Source organism: Lepidochelys kempii, chromosome 6, assembly GCF_965140265.1.
Source record: "Lepidochelys kempii isolate rLepKem1 chromosome 6, rLepKem1.hap2, whole genome shotgun sequence".
In the NCBI taxonomy this organism is placed as follows: Eukaryota; Metazoa; Chordata; order Testudines; family Cheloniidae; genus Lepidochelys; species Lepidochelys kempii.
The window spans coordinates 133,825,431-133,852,299 of NC_133261.1; positions in this window are offsets into that span (position 1 = coordinate 133,825,431).

The following is a 26,869-nucleotide window of genomic DNA, read 5'->3' on the forward strand; positions in this document are numbered from 1 at the left end:
TTGTCAGCAGTGATATTATATTTCTGTGATATTTATTTTTATACCATCATGAAGTTAATGCGACACACAATTGCTTCAGTGAAGTAAAAGCACCAAGAGTTAGTGCCAAACACAATTGTTTCAGTGAAGTAAAAGCTCCAACAAGGGGAAATAGCAAATGCCCTTTGGCATCACGGGCTCAGCACTGCCCAGGATTCCACTTGCAGTGTTTTCAGCACACTGAAACCCTTCCGAGCTGTGCAGCAGAGTTCTGCTTAATTCACCCTGGAAACAAATTTCCTTTCTGCGTGTTGATTTCAGATCAGAGTGCGCGCCTGCTCCTGATGGGGAGCCCAGGAGATCGACCTTTCAAAGCCTGTCCTTTGCCAGTTCTCAGAAGGAAGAGCCATTAATATCTGGGACATGGAGTAAGATAGACTTTGTTCTGACTGAATGCTTGAGGAACAAAGAAAAGATGAAGAAACTTAGCATTTAGGTCTTTTTATTTTTAATTAAAAATAAATCACACTGATGTCTGATAATCTTCTGCATTTGATTAAGCATCTTAGCTGCAATGATCTAAACTAAGAAAACAGTATCTCTTGGGGTAATTATGGTGAAGAAATAATTGTCATTGATGCCTATACTGTGTATTCAGTTACAGTTCCTTCCGGCACTTTATCATGGTGCCTCCTTACAGCACTGAACACTCTAGGTCTTAGGTGAATTCATGGTCCTATTAGAAATGATTTCTGGTTACATTTAGAACTCTCTAGCCACTGACAGTCTGCAATTTTCAGCACTAGCATCCTAAAATAAAAGCTCTGTTTAGGGTCCTGTAACTCTGGGGAATAACAGCTGCTTCATTCTAGTAACATCTGTGTAGTTCCAGTTTCAAACAGACTATTTACAATAGCTGTAAAAGAACACAATCAGTGCTAGAAATTGTATTGTAACAATCCCACAGGATGGGCTATGGACCTTGATCTGATTTCATGAAATATTCTGTAAATCTGCTTTTGTGTACCCATTAGAATCACAAGAGGACACATATCTGGGCACTTTATTATACTGCCTCCTAGGATCTGATGTGGAGGCTGGAGAAGTTGTCAGGTGAACTGGGAAAAGGGAGAATATATCTGTAAAGGTTAGTGGGGAAAATAAGACAAATTTTACCCAATGCATAACTAACTAGCAGAGCTCATTGTCACAAGATGTTGCTGAGGTAAAGAGTTCCAAAGAGTTCGGGAAAGGAATAGACATTTATACTCATGAGGATAATATCCACAGTTACACTGCTATTAATAATGAATAGGGGAACGTCATCCATCATTCTTCAGGACATCAACCAACCACTAACATTCTGGGACAAGGAGGAGACTTCCCCCAAAGAGGTTGTATCTGATACCTGACCATTCAGCACTGGGTGTCATGTACGTCTGTCAGGGTTCCCTCCCTACTCTGAACTCTGGGGTACAGTTGTGGGGACCTGCATGAAAGACTTCCTAAGCTTATATTACACCAGCTTAGGTTAAAAACATCCCCAAGGAACAAATTCCTTTCCTTGTCCTTGGATGGTATCGCTGCCACCACCAAGTGATTTAAACAAACATTCAGGGAGGGGCCACTTGGAGCCCTATTCCCCACCTCCCCCAAATATCCCCCCAAACCCCTTTACCCACTTTTCTGGGGAGGCTTGAGAATAATATACCAAACAAATAGGTCAACAAGGTGAACACAGACCAGACCTTTGGGTTTTTAGGACACTAAAAACCAATCAGGCTCTTAAAAGAAGAAAAGGAGTACTTGTGGCACCTTAGAGACTAACCAATTTGTTTGAGCATGAGCTTTTGTGAGCTACAGCTCACTTCATCGGATGCATTCGGTGGAAAAGTGGATGAAGTGAGCTGTAGCTCACGAAAGCTCATGTTCAAATAAATTGGTTAGTCTCTAAGGTGCCACAAGTCCTCCTGTTCTTTTTGTGAATACAGACTAACACGGCTGCTACTCTGAAACCTGCTCTTAAAAGAAGAACTTTATTATAAAAACAAAATAAAAGAAGCACCTCTGTAAAATAAGGATGGAAGGTAATTTTACAGAGTAATAAAAAGATTTAAACCACAGACAATTTCTCCTGTAGGCTCAACTTCAAAGTTACAAAACAGGAATAAACCTCCCTCTTAGCATAGGGAAAATTCACAAGCTAAAACAAAAGATAATCTAACAATTTCCATGCTATTACTTACAATTTCTGTAATTTTATATGTATCTTTTCAGTAGGAGCTGGATTACTTGGTTTGTCTCTCTCTTTGCCTTAAGATAGAACCACTGAAAAGAGCACAAACAAAAACTCCCCCCCCCCCCCCCCGATTTGAAAGTATCTTCTTTCCCCATTGATTCGTCGCATCAGGTGCCAACTTGATTAATGGAACTGATTAACCCCTTACCGGTAAATGATTCTGTACCTCTGGCAAAGAGGGATTTTATATTACTGCATACATAAAGGTTGTTACCCTTCCCTTTATATTTATGACAGTCAAAATCTGGCCCAATATATTTTCTCAGACTTGTAGAAATCTTGAAAATTCTGATAGCCAAAGGCTCTACTCCAGTGAGTATTGGTTGTTATTCATCACAATGTGAGCTGCCATGCCACACTCTAGGACAAAACTTGTCCCCGAGTATTTAATTTAAAGGAGCACTTCCAGGTCCCAGTGCTAGAGAATGGTTATGGTTTGCTGGTTATGATTATGCTGTCTGTATGCATGTATCATAGTAGTTTAAGTTATGAATTCTGGCTCTGTACTGTCTGTATTTTAAACTTGTGTTATGCTTCTGGGTGACACCCCAGACAAGTTGGTGTCAGCTCTGCCTAGCCTGCCTGATGGCCCATTAAGGACCATCAGCGTTACAAGTGGCCCATTGAGAGAAGGCAGACATGCCTTGTGACTCAGCAAGGTACGCAGGGAGTTGCCTATGGACAGAACTCTGAGGTGTTTCCAGACCGTGTGATGGGCAGCTCGTCCTTGGGACAAAGAAAGAAAGACCACATGGCAAGAGACTATAGAAAGCTGCTGCAGCTCCTCCATTTTGTCTTCAGTCCTGCTTCCGACCTCTAGAGGGACTTGGCTACACTGAAGCTTTGAACCAAGGACTGAAAGACCCATCCCAGCTGGGGATATTCTCTAGAGACTGGATTTGAACCTGCCGTTTATTCCATCACTGCTACAAACCTGAACCAATAACTTGGCCATTGCTGTATGTCATTGATTCCATTTAACCAGTTCTAGTTCTCATCTCTATCTTTTCCTTTTATGAATAAACCTTTAGATTTTAGATTCTAAAGGACTGGCAACAGCGTGATTTGTGGGTAAGATCTGATTTGTATATTGACCTGGGCCTGGGGCTTGGTCCTTTGGGATCAAGAGAACCTCTTTTCTTTTACTGGGGTGTTGGTTTTCATAACCATTTGTTCCCATAACGAGTGGCGCTGGTGGTGATACTGGGAACCTGGGGTGTCTGAGGGGATTGCTTGTGTGACTTGTGGTTAGCCAGTGGAGTAAAACAAAAGTCTTCTCTGTCTGGCTGGTTTGGTTTGCCTTGGTGTGCACAGAAACCCCAGCCTTGGGCTGCAACTGCCCTATTTTAAGCAATTTATCCTGAATTGGCACTCTCCTTTGGGTCCTGCCAGAACCTGCCTCGTTACAGTGAGATCGTAGAGAAAAGCATTGGCCTACACCTCAGAGGACAGCTAGACGTCAAGGGTGTGTCTGGCCTGAGGGGCATGGGGATCTGCTAAATGGGTAGGAAGTGGCAAAATGCCTGGCTGAACTAGCATCTTTCATCAGCTGACCTTGAGTGGCGCTTTCAGTTTGGGGATTTGATTGAACGTGACTCTCAAAACAAACCACCCAGTGTTCAAACCCATGTGGATCGACCCAACCAGCAAAGTTCACCGAAACACACACAGATGGATACTTGTAGATTTCTCACAGCCGTAACAAAAGCCTCCTAATAATGCACCTAGACAATTGTGGAATGCTTTCAAATGTAAGGAAACTCTTTCCTACCCTTGATATGGATCAGCTCATGCCCCAAGCACTCCAAGCATAAAGCGTTCTGCAGAACATCTCTAAGACATGGCCTTTCCGATCCATCCACTGAGCTAAAACTCTCATCCAGACTCTCATTATCTCACAGCTCGATTACTGCAGCCTTGACAACTGCAGCCTTGCACCGCTCAGATCCTTTCAGAGTTCTTTGATTTTATGACACAGGTTTATACGGCTAGCCCTCAGCCAATGTCTCACTGGTCAGCAGTTAAATCATTTAGACGGTCCATAGCGCAAACCTGTTTTAGGTCACATGATCCTGTCACAGCCAATTCTGTTGTGTTTGGCAGTCCAAAGGTACCATGCAGATACTGGTTTGATTCATACAGATGTTCTTAACCTTCCTGTTATTGGGCTTTCCTTTTGCCCCCTCCCCTGGTTCTTGTCACACCCACAGAAAACAGAAGACCGGACGTCCGAAGTGCAGGCAATGCGATGTTTATTGGGGTTAGTTTCCAGCAAGTGTGTCCATAACTCTGACGCCACAAAGCCTTGTTTCCCAGTGTCTCATTCTTTCCCCTCCTTAGCAGGCATAATTATACTTGAAATGCATGCCTGCGGTCCCACTCTTTCAATTTATGGTCATGTTCTGTTTTGGGGGGTCATGAATCTGGGGTCTAGGGTCTTTATCCCACCTCTTTTGTGCCCCATGGGATGAGTAAGGAGTGAGGCTGTGATGCGGTCAGGGGAAGGCATTTCTCTGGCCTTTTAGTGTTTAATACCTTCCCCCAATCCCCCCTTAAACCTCCCAACTGGTTGCTTGACCTTGAGATAGGAGTTGAGGCAGTCTTTGAGTGTGCACTCATGTTATATTCCCACCATACACGGTAACACTTTAACTGCTCTTATCTGTTTCCATTATACTAACAAACCCTCTGGCTAGGCAGAGGCAACACACACAGTGTCTTTGTCCTTTGTTCACACATATTAGTAAAAATATAAGTGTATCAAAAATCAAACAGGCAAACAAGACCTAAATTTTCATCTCAGGCGAAAAGACAGATCTGGATCCTTCATCATTACTAGCACTCCTACCACTTCCCTTTGTCACTGAGCAGTCTGTTCTGTTCTTTGGCATTCCAGTTTTAAACACTTCTGTGACCTTTTCAAACATAATTATTCTCATTTCCCAATGAAAGTTCTGAAACTTTTGGACAGTTGAATAGATTTGCCCTTATCCCTTCTCTATACGGTAAATATGATCAATAAGAACATTCTTCCCAGTTTTCATTTTTCTGGTATATCTTCATGATCATGAATACCCAATTCAGGATACAGAACTGTCAGATGCCATACTTCAAACACCAGTCTGCATACTGAAAGGTTTTCAGCATTACATGGCTTTACCTTTAGGGCTACGGACCTATTCCGAGCTAGTAAAATACAGCAAGTCATGGTACAGTCGCATGCCAATAAGGTCACAAACAAGCAGGATTTAGTTGTTGCAGTGTAATCTACCTGTTGTCTAAACTACCCTATTTATCCTTTTCAACAGGGTAGTTCATTGACGATCATTCAGGGCTTGCACTAGTGCCCTTATTCTTACTCAGGAGTAACTCACTCAGCAGTATCCACATGGTGTTTGTAACCCTTCTGATCAGTGGGGATTGGGCTCAACTGAACGTCTAGGAGACGATTTCTAAAATAAATATGTTTGGCTCGAACAGCAACTAAAATCTGATCCTCTCCCAGGTTGGTTTTCTGAGCCTTTGCATGTATCTCTTCCCACTCCCACTCACCCACAAATACCATTTACTTGAGAAAAACATAGACTCGGGAGTGGCTCCTGCTACCTGTCTGCTTCAGTCCAGCAGAGTCCACACTGCGAATTCACCTCCATCTGCTCAGCTGCCACCTGGTCCCGCTGCAAAGCTGACAGTTCCTCTGCCACGGCTGGTCTGGCAGAGTCAGCGTTAAATGGTGTTCAGAATCCCCGGGTGGGAAACCCACAGTCCTCGCTCTTTTGGACAAGCTCTTGAATACTCTGCCCAAGTTTGGGTTTTCCTGCCTGCCAGAAACCCAGGGCTGGCAGTGTTGCTAACTCTTACAGTGTTGTCACAAGTCTCACAATATTGGCTGTTTTACTAAATGCTCCTGATGTTGTTGTCTGTACCTGTCAGCCCAGCATGACCCCCTTGCTCTGGCCCAATTCAGGCATCATCTCCTGGATACAGCGACATATGCACACTATCGCCGTCCCTAAAATCAGACCACGGACACATTCCTAACCATGCAACCTCTCCCCAGTGATGCGGAAGCAAAAGTACAATTAATACAAATGAAACCTGCCCACAGCTGGGCTTGAGGTAAGGGGAGAGTGCTGTCCCCCGAAGACTTGTAGCGCTGGGGCGTACAGTTTTGACAGGGTGGAGCAAGGTGCCATTCATCATGCTCCAAGGCAGCAGGTCTGGCCTGCAGGTAACGGCTGCCACTGGCTGCTAGAAGGTGTCTGAGGTTCATGAAACTCCGGACAGCAAAGCACAGTAATGGGGCCTACGAACCCCATGCTGAGCCTGGACAGAGGGTTTTACCAACAAGCAGCTTGGTCCCACTCCATGCAGCTACTAGAGCTGCCAATCATGGAGACAGGTCCCCGCACAGCTGTGACCAATGCGGGAAACAAGGTCTGGTGTGTGAAGGAGGGAGTAGAGAGCTGGGCGTGGTGGCAGAAAGGCCTGGGACAGCAAAGGGGAGACACCCCTGCACCAGGCTGCCTCCGAGAAAGTAACCAAGAGACTGAAGCCGACCGTAAGCCCAACGGTTAAAGGACTGCTAGCTTTAATTAGAGGGGAGGGTCCAGGTATTGACCTGACTGAAGACAGATGAAGGAGGGTCAGCCAGGAGAAGCTGGGGCCTCTCAAAAGACCACCCCAAGAGACTGTGCCAAGCACAGAGTGACTTTCCTATCTGATACAGCTGGATTGGGGCGGGGCGGGGGGGGGGGGGGGAAGAGGTAATTTTCAGATAACTGGAAAGGACGAATTAACAACTTTGGATCAAAGAAAGACCAATGGGAAGATTTGCCCCAAACTCAGACTGGTCTTCTCAGCCTTGAAAGTGTGTGGATTGCGCCCTCCACACTAGTGTTGCCAAGTCTCATGATTGTATCACAAACCTCATAACACTTGTTGCTTTTTTCCTCAAGCTTCAGCTCCTGGAGTCCTGTGGTAAAAGCAGAATCTCAGCTTTCTTTCTTTTCTTTTTCTTTTTTTAAGTAAGTTTCTAACCCTCGTCGTTGTGGAGGAAAGCTGGGAAATGTGGCACAAGCTTAGCCCTACAGCTCAGAAATCAGACGGAAAAGGAAAATAATTCCATTTTTTCTAATTTCATGGTATTTCTGCCAATCTCATGATTTGTGGGTCCTGACTCATGAGTTATGAATGGTCGAGGCTGAAGATGCTGCTTCCCCCATTTACTTATTTGTTCTGCACTTCCTAGTACCGTCAACAACAGATGTGAAAATAACTTTATGTATCTGCTGATTTTATTCTGCCACCATCTATCACAGGATCTGAAAGCCTTCCATATAAAATCAATAGCAAAAGTAAAGTCCTTAGTAGACTTTCATAGACACACAGATTCCTAGGCCAGCAGAGACCAGTGTGATCATCTTGTCTGACCTCCTGCAGCGGCCAGAGACCCGCCCCATGATAATTCTTAGCGAAGATCTTTTAGGAAAATTGCCAATTGTTATTTCAAAATTGCCATTGATGGAGACTCCACCGTGACCCTTGGTAAATTGTTCCCATGGTTAATTTCTTCATGGAGTCTCTGGCATTTCTCCCTTTTAGGGTAAAAACTCTGCTTGCAGAAGGTTGTTTTTGTTTTTTGTTTGTTTTTGGTTTTAGATTCTGTTGGTGATCTTCTCCCCTTGTTTCTGGGTGATAGGGGTTCATAGGTAAAGGGGGAGTCAGTGTTGGGATTTGGGAGCAGACGAGGTGTCCATGTTGGAGTTCAGGGGTTGAACAGTTCTTGTAGTAGAAAGGCTTTATACTGCAAGAAAAGCTATTCTCATGGTCTTTCTGTCCTAAACGAAAGCAGGATGTGCCAGATAGCACACAAGCCCAGGGAATTCCAGGCTTCAACCTCTGAACTTTTTCAACACCCTCCCACCCGCTCATTTCAAGGTTCACAACGTGGAACACGATCGCTCAGCGAGACAAACTATAATTTCTCCAGTGGTAACACAAAGTAATGCATCGAAGGGGCAGTAGTCCAGCTCTTTACACACTGAGGCTTATTTCTCATGCACGTCTCAATGGCTGTTGAGAAATCACAAATACTATGTTCACAGAGTGTGCAATTTCCCTGTCAGTTAACATGGCTGTGCGGTTTTCAGCTTACCACTGGTGGGAAGGATTGCACGGGAATGTCTACTAAACTATGTGCAGACCACTTGTTAAGTCCCTGTCCCTTAGGGTTATGCTGTTGTGTTAGTGGTTTTTAGAAGGAAAGAAAATGTTTATGCTGTCAGATTAAATAAGGGGAAAACCTCCTAATAGTCTATTACACAGTGCTTGGCTAAAATCGGGAATATTTCATTAAGGACCCTAGCTAGGGATAAGAGCAAAATCATGTTCCTTACTTGGATTGGAAGCTCTTGGGGGCAGGGACTGTCTTTACACAGCACCTAACGCACTGGGGTCCTGGTCTCAGGCGAAGGCTTCTAGGCACAATGGTAAAATAATTATTGAATCAATAACATGTTTTACAGCTGCTCATCTGCACCAGCCAAACGACCAGTCTGCATGCATAGGACAATCACCCTGCCCCCACCACCGGCATGAAGGATCTGTGGCTTCAGCATACTGTTTCCCCCAGGAGTCATTCTTGATGGATCAACCAGCTGTCTCTGGGGCTCCTGCCAGAGCATAGCCGCCTCTGCGATGCCCTCCAGCATGGACCGTGGCTGTGAGGCATGGTCTGACACACTCTTCCCATGCTCTACAGGGCTGGAATTGGTTACCAGGGGAGCGCTGTTGACAAGTGTGGTCACCTGATACTGTAAATCCCACAGCCACAACCTAAAGAAAGAGTTCTGGGGTCTGCAGTTGGGCAAAGACAAAGCATTCACACGTTTATTATTCCCAGAATGAGCTGTGAATCCAAGCTTGAGTCCTCGGTAATTTGCATTGATCGTTCCCATATAAAGTATGTCAAGAAAGACAAGTAAAGGGTCGGACATGTGGCACCTGCCTCAGCAGCCAGGTGAGCTGAGTGAGTAGTCAAGGGGACAGTCACGCTGATGGCTAATGTGGTCCCTCTCTGCACTCTCAGATCCGCACACGGAAGTTCTGAAGTGCACCAGCAAAACTAAATCCTCCCTCACTGTAGCTTGCCCATGTGAGTAAAACAGGTGACTTGGGGAGCCTCAAACAGGGCATTTTTTCGTCCCCAAAACAGTATGGAAAGATAAATGTTACGAACGCTTATGCAGATATGTAGGTGCCCAAGCATTTGTGCCAGAAGCAGCGATGCAGCCACCCTGAGTGATCTGATGGGACTGGGCATTGTTCAGGTGAGGAGCTGAGGCCAAGCGCAAGGGCTGCCCAATGGCATTAGCCTCCTTTGAATATCCCAGCCTGCGCGTCTAAAGGCAATAGTGCAAACTGGGATTTGTGATTAGCCAATACTCAGGGCACGAGCAGGAGGATGATAGGCAAGCTCTTTACAGGCTGAAATCTGAATATAGAACCAACCTCTGAATGATTTCAAACAATCAAATTAATACAAATCTCGGGGGAGAATCTGTGACCAGAAAAAGGCCTAATTTTATTGAACATATTATTCAATGAAAACGTATTCCTTCATTGCTACTCATGTGAGTGCAGCTGGTATGAGAATGCTGGGCATTTGGAATCAATTTCTGATGGGAAAATTGATTTATTCAGATCTTAATGTTCACCTAACCATTTTAGAGAAAAGTCTAAAAATTGCACAGATCCTGGAAGCATATTCTGAATTCGAAAAAGAGACTCACTTCTAGCAAAGGAGAGTAAACGCAATGTGAACCCTTGGTTTACTGAAATGGGCTTCTGCTAATAAACAGAGATTAGACTTTCTGAGTAGATTATCCAAATTTGAAACCAGAGTACTGTAAACATCAAGGTACTTATACTTCTCGCCTTTTGCACATTCCGTTTCTGGATTACTTTGGAACATCAGTTAATCCTGTCACATTGCAATTGTGTTTTGTAACTAATTCTCTGCTCAGTACAAGGGAATTGACCTGAAAAGGTACCCGCTTCACATGTTCATGAATTGAAAACTTGATCACTTCATCTGGACTGCAGAGCCCCAAATCACCCATAAATTGGATTCCAGAACTGGCTGACGCAGCCACAAAATGTCCTGAATCAGCGGCAGACCCCATCCAGAACTTAAAGCTAGGGATGGGGGAACCTTAGAAAGTTCCTCATTTGGATACTTATTTGTCAGCCCTTAGCAGAGGATGGTGGCTCCTCGAGTGAATCCCTTCTCAGGAGCAGCTGCCATTGCAGGGTGGTGATGCAAACCGCACACTGCTGCTCATGGGCTGGATCCAGCCCTGCATCTCTTCACGCAAGCGGCTGATGCAATTCGTCCAGATTGATGAGTGGCTGGTTCTGGCTAAGATCTGAGAACGCTTATTCCAGCACAAACTGGGAGTGCCCAAGCTGCACGCTCGTTTTGGGTGGGGCAGCCTGTTCCCATCCGCAGGTCTGGCCAGCTCTTGGGGCTGCTACAGAGAACAGCCTGTCACTGTGATTTGTGCCCCATAGGGGCTCAGAGTGGGGACAGAGTTGTCGGGTCTGGTATTGCACTAGCTGTGCATGTAGGGGGGGAAACAATCTGTGCCTTGGTCCTTGTTTGACTGACTGCAGAACTAATTGCAAGAGTGTACAATTTCCACCCTCTGAAATCACATCAAAGCCTAGCAAAACAATCATAATCATAATAATCTCCATGAATCACAAAGAACATTTCCAAAGCTGTTTCTGAGAGAGTCACAATGGGAAAACCTTATCAATAGAATAAAGCTAAGGCTGTCATTCAAAATGTTGTGTGTGCATTTACCATGGGTGCACATGATAATCAGGTATTTTCAAATAACTGGTCCCTCTTTAATGGGCTTTTTATACATTCTGCTGTCAGATATCTACATCAGTGTAAATGCTCGCACAAATTGGCCTTGCAGTTGCACACATGTGGTTTTTAAAGCCCAGGGCCAAACCAAAGGAACAGTGAAATATCTTTCTGTATTATCAATTATGAGGCTATTTAAAGAATCTGGAAGATCTGGATTTCTAAATAAATGTGAGGCTCTGGTATAATTCAAAACTGTAAATAAACCTGTTAACATTTCTGTATCTACATGGGATAGAAATACAGATTTGTAATCTGTATACGCCTGCAGGTTCTCTATGAGGCTAATACCTATCTCATTACTATAATGGAAAAATCCAGGCTTGAGTAACCTTACATAAACCATGTGGAGAATGTGTGGCTTACACCGGGGAATGCTGAGTACGGTACTGGAGCAATGCTTTCCTTCAGCGTCTCTTTAGATACAATGGTTTGCTACGTATTATATTTTGCTCATTTTAATGGGCAAAAAATTAGCTACCCTATAAAATAAAGGGATAAATATTTTACAAGGCAAGTGAAAACTCTGCCAGAATGTGATGCATGTTGTTTGTTGATTGAAGCATGAAGCGTATGAGCTCCAATTATAGGAATTCTTTAAGGTAAACATGGACTAGGGACGGGAGGTAAAAAGAGACTATATTTTTGAGCTGGCGAGTTATTCGATATTTAAATGAAGTATATCAAAGCAAACTTGAAATTGCTCATATTGCCTCTGTACATTTTGGTTTTGCCTGACATTCTTCTGGTGAGACTTCGCAGGGATGGGGAGGCACCCATCTTAGAAAGGCCTTGCAACGCCCAGGACACTGTACAGTTAACACTAAACCCCTGTTGCGTGCAGATGAGCCATTGGCAGAGGAGTAGCTGCTTGTTTCCTCTGCAGTAGGCACAGCTGTAACACAGAACAAAAGGATCTCCGTTTGCATTGCCAAAATTCTAAGTTCTCCCCCGTCCCCACCCCTAATCTATTAACTTCAATCGTGTATCTTCCGCCCCAGAGAGCTTAACTCAAGGCACTTGATTGAGCCCTTGTAGGATCAGTGGCAAACTAGCAAGGTCAGTTCCATCTTCCTGTTTCCATGGTGACCACTCTGGTAATATATAACCTGGCAACACCACTTTTCTCCCCATTCCTGTAGCTCAGCCCTTGATTCTGTTTGAGCTCCTGTGGATGGAGGTGAGATAAAAAAAGAGCTAACCGCAGTGAGCAAAAGACAGCATAAAACCTGGGAAACCATGACAAGTGCTTTGTGCCAGTTTCATGCATAAGGCAAGTTTTCGATGTGGATTTTCTTTTAAAGGCACAATGTGTGTCCCACAGGCACCGTATGGTTACCCCGCCCTTAGCGGGCCTGGCCCTGCCAGACCTAGTGTTGCATTGTTTGCATGAGCAGCGTATACTTTTCTTATCTGCAAATATTTAAGAATGCTTTTCCCAGCAGGGTCATTAAGAGCCAGTCCTGCTGCGACTGAAGACAAGGCGATGGTAAACAGCATTGCCACCCCCAAATGTTCAAATATCATGAGCCAGGTGTGGTAAGATGAAGCCCTGAGGCCCTGTATGAGACATGAGGCCTGAACTAAAAGCAATGGTGAAGATTTTGCTAACATAAAAAGCAAAGTTAATCTGTGAGCCAGAGGCAGGCCCAGCTCACAGAAGCTGGCAAGGAAAGGGCTGCTAAAAGCACATATACGCATATAAGCACTAATAAGATGAATGGTGTCAGAGTAGCAGCCGTGTTAGTCCGTATTCAGAAAAAGAACAGGAGGACTTGTGGCACCTTAGAGACTAGCCAATTTATTTGAGCATGAGCTTTCGTGAGCTACAGCTCACTGCACATTTTCCACTGAATGCATCCGAGGAAGTGAGCTGTAGCTCACAAAAGCTCATGCTCAAACAAATCGGTTAGTCTCTAAGGCGCCACAAGTCCTCCTGTTCTTTTTGCGAACACAGACTAACACGGCGGCTACTCTGAAACTTGTTACGTAGAGGGGTTGCACCTTCATATGTCAGGAGTGAGGTGTAACCTGTTTGTACCTGTATATAAGAATCCATCCCTGGGGCGGTGTCTTTGTCTGGCCTAGGGGGCAGTGGAGATTCCCGCCATGGACTGAGCTGGTCCATTGTCAGGGGATTGGGCTCAATCAAACATCTAGGAGCCTATTTCTAGGTTCTCTTGGGGTCTGCTGTGCCAGCGATCTGCAGAGCCGGGGCAGCACACAGGGGAAACACACGGACGCAGCTGACTGTCATCAGCACTGAACAGAGCAGAGCACCACCCCGGTGGCGTCTGACACCAGGCTCACCAAAAATCGTGAGACTGGCTTTTAAATCATGAGGTTATAATGTGAAAACAACAGATTTGGGGGTCTTTTTATTGGCCTTCTGCTGTTTGAGCCTTTCGGGTGCCCGGGGGGATCACATGTTGAAACTGTCTCCACAGACCTGAGGGCTAAAAACGGACTTTTCCTTTTGGACTGAAGGCTGGAATCATCACATACCCACCTGACTGCAGGAGTTGGGGCTTTAAGGGAAACGGTAATTATCAGGAGAGCCACGATAAGACCATGGGAGCTGGCAACGCCGGCAAAGCTCACTTTGAGTTCAGAGGGAGAAGACCTGGGCCCTAAGGCTGAGTTCTTTAAAGGTCACCGGGAGGAACTGTTTCATTTGGACACTAGGTGCCCGTGACAAGCAAAGTGCAGAGTCAGTCAGTTAAGGTGACCTGGGCCTGGGAAATACACTTCCAAAATGGGGCTAACTTACACCTCGCCCTGCGTGGGTGCACGGGGTGTAGGGGAGCAGAACCCAGGGAATCCAGGCAGCGGACAGCAAGAGGGAGCTGGGGAATTCCTGGCACGGGGGCCATTAGTAAAAAGAAAAGGAGTACTTGTGGCACCTTAGAGACTAACCAATTTATCTGAGCATAACCTTTCGTGAGCTACAGCTCACTTCATCGGATGCATACTGTGAAAAATACAGAAGATGTTTGTTTTTATACACACAAATCATGAAAAAATGGGTGTTTATAACTACAAAAGGTTTTCTCTCCCCCCACCCCACTCTCCTGCTGGTAATAGCTTATCTAAAGTGATCACTCTCCTTACAATGTGTATGATAATCAAGGTGGGCCATTTCCAGCACAAATCCAGGGTTTAACAGGAACTTCTGAGGAAGGGGGGGGGGGTGGGGGGGTTAGGAAAACAAGTGGAAATAGGTTCCCTTGCATAATGACTTAGCCACTCCCAGTCTCTATTCAAGCCTGAGTTAATTGTATCCAATTTGCAAATGAATTCCAATTCAACAGTCTCTCCCTGGAGTCTGGTTTTGAAGTTTTTCTGTTGTAATATTGCAACTTTCATGTCTGTAATCACGTGACCAGAGAGATTGAAGTGTTCTCCGACTCGTTTATGAATGTTATAATTCCTGACATCTGATTTGTGTCCATTTATTCTTTTATGTAGAGACTGTCCAGTTTGACCAATGTACATGGCAGAGGGGCATTGCTGGCACATGATGGCATAGATCACATTGGTGGATGTGCAGGTGAACGAGCCTCTGATAGTGTGGCTGATGTTATTAGGCCCTGTGATGGTGTCCCCTGAATAGATATGTGGGCACAGTTGGCAATGGGCTTTGTTGCAAGGATAGGTTCCTGGGTTAGTGGTTCTGTTGTGTGGTATGTGGTTGCTGGAGAGTATTTGCTTCAGGTTGCGGGGCTGTCTGTAGGCAAGGACTGGCCTGTCTCCCAAGATTTGTGAGAGTGTTGGGTCATCCTTCAGGATAGGTTGTAGATCCTTGATAATGCGTTGGAGAGGTTTTAGTTGGGGGCTGAAGGTGACGGCTAGTGGCGTTCTGTTATTTTCTTTGTTGGGCCTGTCCTGTAGTAGGTGACTTCTGGGAACTCTTCTGGCTCTATTAATCTGTTTCTTTACTTCTGCAGGTGGGTATTGTCGTTGTAAGAAAGCTTGACAGAGATCTTGTAGGTGTTTGTCTCTGTCCGAGGGGTTGGAGCAAATGCGGTTGTATCGCAGAGCTTGGCTGTAGACGATGGATTGTGTGGTGTGGTCAGGGTGAAAGCTGGAGGCATGCAGGTAGGAATAGCGGTCAGTAGGTTTCCAGTATAGGGTGGTGTTTATGTGACCATTGTTTATTAGCGCTGTAGTGTCCAGGAAGTGGATCTCTTGTGTGGACTGGACCAGGCTGAGGTTGATGGTGGGATGGAAATTGTTGAAATCACGGTGGAATTCCGCCCGCGCTGCTAATCTCACAGGAAGGTCAGTGGTGGAGCCCTGCCTTCACAGCCATTTGCACAGGCCCATCTGTGCTAGCTCACAGTGTGAACATGGGTACTCAAGGTGGGACACCCACCCCCAGCTCCAAGTGTCGACGCAGCCTAAATGTCTGGTCAGCGCCTTCCCCCCAGTGCTGGGGGGGGGGGGGGTGGCGTGCCATGCAAAGCCCACTGAAACTCTGGAGGAACAGCTGCTACTCCTCCCCTCGCTCAGACCCGAGAGAGCTCTCAGCTTGTGGGGAACATTCGCTCTTCTTTCCACGGGGGCCACAAACAGGAAGGCACGTTGAGGTGCCCTGTGATGGACCCTCCCATGCACTCCACCCCAGTGATGGCCATGCTAAGGGTGGGCCAGGTGGTGCCAGCCAGACACAAGAGGGCCACACAGTTGCCAGCACACGTCCACACTGGGCATATCGTAAAATGAAGCCCCCGTGCCCCTCCCCAACCCAAAATAAAGTACATTTCTAAATCGTTGATGTCCTCTGCAACTTCTCTGCCTGCTGAGATAGGAAACCCCTCATAGAACCTTAACAGGTTACCTGTGTTTCCACAGGGCTGCAGTAGCCACTGCTGTTCTTCCCCGTAGGACTGTGTTAGCGATGGGTGTACTTAACCAGGCTTGTCTGTGCATTCTTCATGCTGGTCTCCTAGGAGAAATTATTAAACCAGCCTATGTTTATTTCCATCATGGTGTGAGAATAGTAAACTCATCTATAAGTTTGTAAAACTATTCCATAATAAGCAAATGACTTCAATCCCCTACATCTTTCTTGACTGAAAGGAGTGTCTGTCTGTGTGCACACGCAGACACACAAGTTCACATAGGAGAATATTCACTGTTAGTTTCTGCATAATCCTGAGATTTTCACAAAAACGCTATGTTTCGCTGAAAATGTTGTCAATGTGAAATTAGCATTTTTCTACCATACTAATTATACAGATTTCCAGTTGAATTTTATTATTTTTTCAGTTATGGCTTTTAACTATTTCTGACCTATTTTTGGAATCAAATCACAGATTATAATGTGCAGTAGATAACACTGTAACAATTTATGTGAACCACCAGCATTATTAAAGCGTGATTCCTAGTGAAATGACTAAACCTAGTATTAGCTGTAAAAGTTAAGATAGAATCATAGAATCATAGAATATCAGGGTTGGAAGGGACCTCAGGAGGTCATCTTGTCCAACCCCCTGCTCAAAGCAGGACCAATCCCCAATTAAATCATCCCAGCCAGGGCTTTGTCAAGCCTGACCTTAAAAACCTCTAAGGAAGGAGATTCCACCACCTCCCTAGGTAACGCATTCCAGTGTTTCACCACCCTCCTAGTGAAAAAGTTTTTCCTAATATCCAATCTAAACCTCCCCCACTGCAACTTGAGACCATTACTCTTTGTTCTGTCATCTGCTACCACTGAGAACAGCCTAGATCCATCCTCTTTGGAACCCCCCTTCAGGTAGTTGAAAGCAGCTATCAAATCCCCCATCACTCTTCTCTTCTGTAGACTAACCAATCCTAGTTCCCTCAGCCTCTCCTCATAAGTCATGTGCTCCAACCTCCTAATCATTTTGTTGCCCTCCACTGGACTCTTTCCAATTTTTCCACATCCCTTCTGTAGTTGGGGGCCCAAAACTGGACACCATTGTTGCACCATTCCCCAGCCATAATGTTGCTGTGGCAGAAGGTGAAAAGCTGACTCTCAGTGTAAAGATAAGTTTTACAGGAGTTACGGAGAAAACATAGAAAGTAGAGTCACTTCAGAGACAGAGAATGATTCAGGTCCAGCTTACATTTCATTGGTAAGTGCCAAAGGTGCGAGCCCTCAAACATGAAATGGGAAGTTAAGAACAAAATAGTTGACCTATTGCATAATAGGTCTAGTGAGACAATTTGAGGCTCAGAGACACTGGGGCCAGATTGGTCACCTGAGACGGCCACCCACCTTCATAGTTCCTAAAGCTCCTGGCTAGCGCCACAGACTCCCTGTGTAATCTTGGGCAGGTCACTTAACCTGCTATGCTCCAGTTCCCATCTATAGAATGGCAACAGTAGCCCAGCCCTGCCTCATGGGGCCACATAACTACTGTAGATAGACAAGTAGCAGAGAGCAAAGATGAGTACGTGGGTGCTGGGGCCTGTGGCTTATACACAAAGAGCTTTGTGGAGGAGGAAAGGGTCTGGTGAGGGTGAAACCAAAGGGGTTGTTCTGAAGCCCCATCCTGGGCGCTTGACTGCACTTTGTGGGTGAACAGTCCTAGACTCTGTTGGTTTCTCTATGGGATATCAATCTCTGCCTTACTGGCAGGAGCTGTCCAGTTGTAAATAAATGCAGAGTGTGATGATTTATTCATCCTCTGTTTGCACCCATGCAGTTTCTCCCCACCCACAAAACAAAACAAAACAAAAGCCACTTGTTGGAGCCAAAGCGGCCCCAAATGGTTACAGTGCTCGTGGTTTGCTCCCTTCCCTGCCCCTGCAGCTCATACCGAAAAGCACTGTTGATTTCAGCTTTGCAAAGCAGCTGTCACACTGTAAATGGAGCAACGTTTTTGGATACACTTTCCAGTGGGGAAGGAGTTTCTGTTTCCCCTTTTCCGTTCCATGACATTAATCCTCCCCACCAGGCACTTTACCTTCATTTATTTCCAGGTATTTGTATGAGGCTCATCACCATGGTGCCTCTCTGTGTCATGCATTGTCTCTTTGACCCTTCTAGTGAAAATCTGGCTTTGCTGTTATCCTGGAGACTGGCTTCCTCCCGGAGGAGAAACACAGCCTGGTCTGTCTGAAGAGGGGTAGCACAATGGTGTAGTAAGGAGGCAATCTCATAATCCTTATTGGAAATTACTTTAGTGAGTTGCACATGGAGTGGCAGGCACGGTTTCAATCTGCACCTGCAGGAAGCAAGTTGTTTTCTTGTTGAAGGCATCTGAAATGGGATGATCTTGCTGTACCTGGAATCACTTGGGCTCCCAACTCCCTCCAAGGGTCTCAGCTTTACCCAAGACTTCCCTTGTGCAGCCAAAAATGGAGATTCTCACCTTTCTGCAGCAATTAGCTAATTGCTTTCGAATCGGCCCCAAACCAGTTGGAACACGTGCACAGCTGATTTTGACCCCTAGTTCAGTGGACTTGGGAGCAGGCAGTTCAGCTACCACAAGAGACAAACAGGTGGTAAAGAACGGGGCAAAGTGAGGAGCATGTGTGTGCAATCCTCTTCGCTTATGGCAGTATGGGCAATCACAGCAGAGGCACACGACGTGAGAGCCCCCGGGGGAATCCACTGGCTCCAACAGCACACATCTATGTTTTCCTCATCTGTGATCTGCTGAGCCTCCCATGCCCTTGGGCATTATCTGGTAAGCCTCGCTCCTTGGCGTCAGTGAGAGAGCTGTGTGAGTAAGGAATGCAGCACCACCAGGGCCTCCACCTTCCGTCTCTTGTGAGTGGCACGGTCACTGCAGTGCAGGATCATTCCTGCTTGCGGGTGGGCATTGGTCCGTGGTTAACCATTCTGCAGCCTGAAAGGGAGAAGCTATGAACGACAAATATCTTCAGGAGCTTTCCTCTCAGGGAGAGTTTCCAATTCGCCCTCTAGCCTAACTACGAGTAAATAAAAGCTATTCCACCTTCCTCGGTAGTGAGGTGCACCAGCTAGGAGGACCCCCTCTCTGACCGGTAAGTCTAACGTCAGTACTGGGCAAATTAGTTGAAACAATAGTAAAGAATAAAATTGTCAGACACATAGAAGAACATAAATTGTTGTGCAAAAGTTAACATGGTTTCTGTAAAGAGAGATCGTGTCTTACTGATTTATTAAAGTTCTTTGAGGGGGTCAACAAACATGTGGACAAGGGGGATCCAGTGGACACAGTGTACATAGATTTCCAGAAAGCCTTTGACAAGGTACCTCACCAAAGGCTCTTATGTAAATTAAGTTGTCATGGGATAAGAGGGAAGATCCTTTCATGGATTGAGAATTGGTTAAAAGACAGGGAACAAAGGGTGGGAATAAATGGTAAATTTTCAGAATGGAGAGAGGTAACTAGTGGTGTTCCCCAGGGGTCAGTCCTAGGACCAGACCTATTCAACTTATTCATAAATGATCTAGAGGACGGGGTAAACAGTGAGGTGGCAAAGTTTGCAGACGATTCTAAACTGCTCAAGATAGTCAAGACCAAAGCAGACTGTGAAGAACTTCAAAAAGATCTCACAAAACTAAGTGATGGGGCCACAAAATGGCAAATTAAATTTAATGTGGATAAATGTAAAGTCATGCACACTGGAAAAAATAACCCCAACCATACATACAATATGATGGGGGCTAATTTAGCTACAACTGATCAGAAGCGGCAAAGAGTCCTGTGGCACCTTATAGACTAACAGACGTATTGGAGCATGAACTTTTGTGGGTGAATACCCACTTCGTCGGATGCATGTCAGGAGAAAGATCAGGAGAAAGACCTTGGAGTCATCGTGGATAGTTCTCTGAAGACGTCCACACAGTGTGCAGCGGCGTCAAAAAAGCAAATGGGATGTTAAGAATCATTTAAAAAGGGACAAAGAATAAGACGGAGAATATCTTATTGCCTTTATCCATGGTACCCCCACATCTTGAATACTGTGTACAGATGTGGTCCCCTCATCTCAAAAAAGATAGACTGGCATTAGAAAAGGTTAAGAAAAGTGCAACTAAAATGATTAGGGGTTTGGAACGGGTCCCATAGGAGGAGAGATTAAAGAGGCAAGGACTTTTCAGCCAGGAAGAGAGGAGACTAAGGGGGGAGATGAGAGAGGTGTATAAAATTATGAGTGGTGTGGAGAACGTGAATAAGGAAAAGTTATTTATGTGTTCCCATAATATAAGAACTAGGGGCCACCAAATGAAATTAATGGGCAGCAGGTTTAAAACAAATAAAAGGAAGTTCTTCTTCACACAGCGCAGTCAACCTGTGGAACTCCTTGCCTGAGGAGGTTGTGAAGGCTAGGACTATAACAGGGTTTAAAAGAGAACTGGATAAATTCATGGAAGTTAAGTCCATTAATGGCTATTAGCCAGGATGGGTAAGGAATGGTGTCCCTAGCCTCTGTTTGTCAGAGGGTGGAGCTGGATGGCAGGAGAGAGATCACTAGATCATTACCTGTTAGGTTTCACTCCCTCTGGGGCACCTGGCATTGGCCACTGAGAGCAGACAGGATACTGGGCTGGAGGGACATTTGGTCTGACCCAGTATGGCCATTCTTATGTTCTTATGAACCTTTCACAGGGACATGTAAAATGGATAAGCCTTTATGGTGCATTACATTATCGCATTTAAAAGCCCTCTTCATCTGTTACAAGCCGTTTTCTGGAGTGATAAAGTATTTAATAGAAGTAAGACAAAGAGTCACTGGAGACCTCAGCTGCTCATGTGCCCTTTACAATACATGACTGGTCCAACAGCTATTAGCTTAATGCACCCTTCTAGTAAAAACTGCAATTCATCCTCTAAAACCAGGGTGATTTCAATTAATCTGTAAAACTTCCTTTTATCTTCATTCAGCAGTCTAGACAAAATCTGCTGTATAATTCTCTCTCTCTCCGTGGAGAAGGGGAGTTTGTGAAGGATACAGTATTCTGATGATACCATCATATCATGTACGAAAACCATGTTAAACAGCTCACATGCTGCTAGACTTCCCAGTTCCTGCTACATTGGAACCAAATACCCTTTTCCATATGTGAGCTATAAACCACTGTCCTAATGGGGCCTCCTCCCTGTAAATTGTAACACCATTAAACTTTAAGGAGGGAAACATTCTAAGTGAAAGCCTGCTCTCCACTGCAAACCTTCAGCAATTCCATGGGCTTCCCTAGTCTCTGCCATATGCTCCAGAGTACATGAGCGCACACTCTCTAGCCCATGCCCTCTAGCTAAGTGGCACAGGGACTCTCTACTAAACTGCAATGTGTTGCCCTCTTCCCAGTGACTTTAATAGTATATGTCAGCTTCTCTCTGACCAGCCTGCACCATAGTGCCTGAGTGCCTCACAGAAAAGAGTTTATCTTCGCGCCTGCTGAGGTCAGGAGGTGTATCTGCATTTTACAGGTGGAGAACAGAGAGGCATAGAAAGCCTTATTCAAAGCCCACAACCTCGATGGAAAGGCTCCCATTGACTTCAGCGGGACATGGGTCAGATACAGAGAGATCAAACAGCTTGCTGTTTGCGAGATAGCTGGGAAGTGAAACCAAGGTCTCAGAGCCCCATGTCAGTGCCTAACCACATGGCTTTCCCTTCCTCACTCTCAGTTCACTATGGCCAGAATCACTTTGAATGGCCAGAGACACTTCATTCACTCATGCAGGAATTCCTTTCACTACCACTCCTTTGGGTCATCCCAAACCCTATATGCATCATGCTAAGAAACTGCTTCCTTAGTCTCCACTTTTCTTAACGTGTCTAGCAATAGCCATGTGTTTGAAAGTGAAACCCTGGCACCGATTTGTTGCTGTACCACAGACAATGCACTTCTGCATGCAATTCAAGTGAATAATATTTCTTATCTCAGTGTGTTCTGCAGGAGGTCAAGATGTTAATCAAATTTGGGTTCCTTGGAAAGAGTCTGCATCTCCTCATTGTTTCTAAACTCTTCATTCTTCGGTAGAAGACAGAATGTATTTGAATAGCCCTGCTGTTTAACACATTTTAAACCCATTTGATTTAGAGAATATTGTCAGCTCAGGAAATTAGAGGCCTGTAGTTCAAAGTACTTTGCCATATTTTTGGTCTTACACCTAAGCTTTGGTTTCTTTTATTTGTCAAACAGACATATCTTCTCTGAATGTACAAAAGTCCTTAGTAAAATAAATTGCTCTTATGATATCAAGGTAAGCCAACTGGCAACCGGAGACTGGAACTTGATATTTTAATATGGGCAAGATGCACCAGAAAACACTTCTCACTCTCAGGCATCTTCACACAGAAGCTAGTTGCCTGTGTCCTTCAGATCCCCATCAGCAATTCTTGTCTATCCCAGAGCAGTGGCCTTCTGTTCCTCAGAAAGCCCAACAGTTTGTTCTGACACAAAAAATTCTCTGCATGACAAAGTCAAAACGCTCTGGATGCATCCTACAGGATTCTACTCGTGAATGTTCCACAGTTAGAACCCTACTCTGCAGACCCGCAGTACAGTGGTAACATAGCTGGTCACATTTTAGTGCTTGTCCCTCACGTGATTAGTACAATTTGAATCTCAAGAAGTTTCATTCAGGAAAAGATCTGGATGTACACTGAATGAATTTTATCTCAACTTCTTTGATCTACAGATCTGGCTAAAAATGTCACAGGAACAGGCTTCTTGCAGAATTCCTTGTAATTTCTACTTCTGGCAGGGTCAACATTAAAATACTATGAGAATCATCTCTTTATAGTGTTTTCATGACTCTGCAGCTAATCAATCCAGCCACCTATGCAGTTATACCATGCAAAACCAGACATTGGAAGGGACTGCAAAAACGGAAAATAAGCAAAAAATAAGAACATAAGAACAGCTGCCCTGAGTCAGACCAATGGTCTGTCTAGTGTCCTGTATTCTGACAGCATCTGATACCACAGGGAATGAACAGAACAGGCCAATTAACAAGTGATCCATCCCCGCTGTACACTCCCACCTTCTGGTAGTCAGAGGCTAAGGATACCCACAGCATATGGTTGAATCCGTGACTATCTTGGCTAATAGCCATTGATGGACCTATCCTGCAGAACTTATCTAATTCTTCTTTAGAGTAGTTACACTTTTGACTTTCACAACATCCTCTGGCAAAGAGTTCCACAGGTAGACTATTTGGTGTGTGAATAAATACTTCCTTGTTTGTTTTAAACCTGCTGCTTGTTAATTTAACTGAGTCTTGTGTTATGAGAAGGAGTAAATAACACTTCCTTATTCACTTTCTCCATGTGCCAGTCATGATTTTATAGACCTCTGTCCTATCCCCCCTTAGTCGTCTCTTTTCTAAACCGATTAGCCCCATACTTTTCTTCTCTCCCTATATGGAAAGTTTTCTATACTCCTCATCGTTTTTGTGGCCCTTCCCTGTACTTTTTCCAATTCTAAGATACCTTTTTTGAGATGGGTCAAGCTGAACTACACACAGTATTCAAGGTGTGGGTGTGCCATGGATTTATATAATAGCATTATTGTATATCCCTTTCCTAATGGTTCCTAGTTTTATTGACTGCTACTGCATGTTTAGCAGATGTCTTCAGAGAACTATCTCAATGACTCCAAGATCTCTTTCTTAAGTGCTAAGAACTAATTTAGACCTCATCATTTTATATGTATAGTGGGGTTATGTTTTCCAATGTGCATTACTTTGAGTTTATCAGCATTGAATTTCATCTGCCATTTTCTTTCCAAGTTACCCAGTTTTGTGAGATCTCTTCGTAACTCTTCACAGTCAGCTTTGGACCTAACTATCCTGAGTAATTTTCCATTGTCTGCAAAATGCCACCTCACTGCTTGACTCTTTTTTCACATAATTTGTAAATATGTTGAACAGCATCGGTCCCAGTACAGATTCTTGGGGTAACCCACTATTTACCTCTCTTCACTATGAAAACTGACCATTTATTCTTACCCATTGTTTCCTGTCTTTTCACCAGTTAGTGGTCCTCCTCTTAACCCATGTCATAAATATAAAGGGAAGGGTAAACACCTTTAATATCCCTCCTGGCCAGAGGAAAAAACCCTTTCACCTGTAAAGCATTAAGAAGCTAGGATAACCTTGCTGGCACCGGACCAAAATGACCAATGAGGAGACAAGATACTTTCAAAAGCTGGGAGGAGGGAGAAAAACAAAGGGTCTGTGTCTGTCTGTGTGATGCTTTTGCCGGGGACAGAACAGGAATGGAGTCTTAGAACTTAGTAAGTAATCTAGCTAGATATGCGTTAGATTATGATTTCTTTAAATGGCTGAGAGAATAAGTTGTGCTGAATGGAATGGATATTCCTGTTTTTGTGTCTTTTTGTAACTTAAGGTTTTACCTAGTGGGATTCTCTATTATTTTGAATCTAATTACCTTGTAAGGTATTTACCATCCTGATTTTATAGAGGTGATTCTTTTTACTTTTTTCTTCTATTAAAATTCTTCTTTTAAGAATCTGAATGCTTTTTCATTGTTCTGAAGATCCAAGGTTTTGGGTCTGTGTTCACCTATGCAAATTGGTGAGGATTTTTATCAAGCCTTCCCCAGGAAAGGGGGTGTAAAGGTAAGGGAGGATTTGGGGGGGAAAGACGTTTCCAAACGGACTCTTTCCCAGTAATATACTGGTTAGACGTTTGGTGGTGGCAGTGATAAAGTCCAAGGGCAAAAGGTAAAATAGTTTGTACCTTGGGGAAGTTTTAACCTAAGCTGGTAAAAATAAGCTTAGGAGGCTTTCATGCAGGTCCCCACATCTGTACCTTAGCGTTCAGAATGAGGAAGGAACCTTGAGAACCCATAACTACTTACTTTGCTTAAGAGCCTTTGGTAAGGAACCTTGTCCAGGATTTCTGAACGTCCAAATACACAATATCTGCTAGATCACACTTGTCTACATGTTTGTCAACACCCTCAAAGAATTCTAATGGATTGGTGAGGCATGCTTGCCCTTTACGAAAGCTGTGTTGACTCGTCCATAACATAATCGTGTTCATCTATGTGTCTGATAATTCTCTTCTTTAATATAGTTTTAATCAATTTGCCTAGTGCTGAAGTTCAGCTTCCTAGGTTGTAATTGCCAGGATTGCCACTGGAGCCTTTAAAAAAAATGGAGTTACATTAGCTATCTTCAAGTCATCTCGTACAGAGATTTAAATGACAGGTTACATACCACAGTTAGTAGTTTTGCAATTTCATATCTGAGTTCCGTTAGGACTCTTGGGTGATACCATCTGGTCCTGGTGACTTATTGCTGTTGAATTTATCAATTTGTTCCAAAACCTCCTCTAATGACACCTCAGTCTGGGACAGTTCCTCAGATTTGTCACCTAAAATGAATGATTCAGGTTTGGGAATCTCCTTCACATCCTCTGCAGTAAAGATTGATGCAAAGAATTCATTTAGTTTCTCTGCAATGGCCGTATCTTCCTTGAAGTAGTCCTTTAGCACCTCAATCATGCAATGGCCCCACTGATTGCTTGGTATGCTTCCTGCTTGTGATACACTTAAAAAAGTTTTGCTGTTAGTTTTTGTGTCTTTTGCAAGTTCTAATTCTTTTAGTCTGCCTAATTGTAGTTTTATACTTGACTTGCCAGGGTTTATGCTCCTTTCTATTTTTCTCAATAGGACTTGACTTCCAGGGTTTAAAGGTTTCAGAGTAGCAGCCGTGTTAGTCTGTGTTCGCAAAAAGAAAAGGAGGACTTGTGACACCTTAGAGACTAACAAATTTATTTGAGCATAAGCTTTCGTGAGCTACAGCTCACTTCATCGGATGCATGTGGATGCATCCGATGAAGTGAGCTGTAGTTCACGAAAGTTTATGCTCAAATAAATTTGTTAGTCTCTAAGGTGCCACAAGTCCTCCTTTTCTTTTTTAGGGTTTAAAGGGTGCCTTTTGTCCTTGATTGTCTCTTTCGCTCTGTTGTGTAGCCATAGTGGCATTTTTGGTCCTCTTACTATTTTGTTATTTGGGATATACATTTTGTTTGAGCCTCTGTTATGGTGTTTTAAATATTTTCTACACAGTTTGCAGATATTTCACTCTTGTGATTGCTCCTTTTAATTTCTGTTTAATGAGCTTCCTCATCTTTGTGTAGTTCCCCTTTTTAAAGTTAAATGCTACCATGGTTTGTTTCTTTGGTATTTCTCTCCCCACAAGGATGTTAAATTTAATTCCATTATGGTCACTATTACCAAGTGGTTCATCCATATTCACCTCTTGGACCAGATCCTGAGCCTCACCTACCACTAAATCAAGAATCACCGCTCCCCTTGTGGGTCCCAGGACTCGCTGCTCCAAGAAGAATCATTAGTGGTGTCTAGAAATTTTATCTCTGCCTCCTGTCTTGAGGTGGCATGTCCCAGTCAATATGGGGAGAGCTGAAATCCCTCATTATTAGTGAGTTTTCTGTTTTTGTAGCCTCTCTAATCTCCCTGAGCATTTCACAGTCACCATCACCATCCTGGTCAGGGGCTGCTCATATGTCCCTACTGCTGGACGCTTATTGGTCAAGCATGGGGTTTCTATCCATAGAGATTCTGTGGTGTTGTTTAATTCATTTAATTGTTTTACTACATTTCACTCTACACTGGTTTTCACACGTGGGGCCCCATCCCCACTAGTGCGGCCTGCTCTGTCGTTCCGATATTTTGTGTACCCTGCTATTACT